We start from the raw sequence: 1,493 nt of genomic DNA, 5'->3' as shown, positions 1-1,493 counted from the left end.
TATATATATATATGTATATGTATATGTATATATATGTATATATATATATATATATTCCGAAGGTTTTTATAAGAGAGTTTGTTCATCATTCGCCTGGTTTTATGCAACATATTATTCCTAAAAACATATTAAAAAATTTTTTTTTTCTGTTGATAGTATTTTCTGATTTATGGAATGATAAAAAGAGATATCCAAAATCCGCTCTATAAAAACATTTGACTCGAATGTATCAACAAAATGAAACCACAATTGTATCAGCTTTGTCCGATGTTCAGATTAATTCTCTGGAAATGTATGCAAATTAGTGCATATTTAACTAGATAATGCATACTTCAATATAACATATCAGAAAACTTGTAAACTATAATGTGTGCCACTAATTTGAGCTATTGTGTCTTGCCTTAACGCAATAATGGTGCCATATACTATATATTTTCAGTATATTCATATATTGAATAAATATAGGAGCTGTTGATCACTGTTACCTGTGTGTTTGAGTCGTCTGGCGAGTGCAGTTCAGGTGTCTGACAGTTTCTCGTGTTTGCGCTGATGACTTCGATGAATGTTTGGCACTGAAGCACCTGCACAGCTCTTATTTAAGCGTGTGTTGACACTCCTTCATTACGGAGGAGGCGACAGGCTGATGAACACTCATGACACTTACAGTCCAGGAAAGTGGATCTCTTCCTTCTGTTACTGAACAAGAAATACTCCAAGAACAAACAAATCATCATGAATCACGAGCATCAGAATCAGCTCAAAATCCGTGAATCACAAAAAGCAATTAATTCATACAAAAGCCATGGCAATGAATACATTTCTGCAGCCTGAGAGGAATTAAAAATCTGTTCAACAAGAATATAAGCCTTAAAAATGGCATATTTTTATTATTATTATTATTAACATTGCCATTTCTGAAGCCTTATAAATACTACTACTACTCATAATGTAATTTTAATGATGATGATAATAATATATTTTTGTTAAACAGATTTTTAAACAGATTATTATTATTATTATTGAAATGTATGCACATAATGTAATTGTATTCATATTATTATCAATAATAATAATATAGATTATTATTATTATTAGTCTGTTTTTTTATTAGTAACAATTCTTGAATATGGTAAACTGTTTTTGTTTTATATCATCTGAAAACTTTTTTTTTCATTGATATCAATTATTGTTGTTTTGTTACCTGTTATCTAATTTACTTTGTCTTTTTAAAGGTGAAGTACGTTATTTCTGCTCCACTATAGTGTTACCGAACAAAAATCACAAAAAAGAGGTGTGTCCCATTTCAAATATTTCTGCACTATTTTTCAACATTTTGTCGTATTAAATGGTGTATATTAAAGCATATATAACCTATATAGATATATCTATATTGCGCATATCTTACCTTTTGAACCTTCACACCCAAATAACAAACGCATTCACTCATGCACACATATGGACATATTAATATTAATTAAACATGGTTCCATAAA

Source organism: Sinocyclocheilus rhinocerous, unplaced genomic scaffold (assembly GCF_001515625.1).
Source record: "Sinocyclocheilus rhinocerous isolate Xijiao unplaced genomic scaffold, SAMN03320098_v1.1 scaffold758, whole genome shotgun sequence".
NCBI classification, from domain to species: domain Eukaryota; kingdom Metazoa; phylum Chordata; class Actinopteri; order Cypriniformes; family Cyprinidae; genus Sinocyclocheilus; species Sinocyclocheilus rhinocerous.
The sequence above is the reverse complement of the archived record's forward strand: the minus strand, read 5'-3'. Positions refer to the sequence as shown.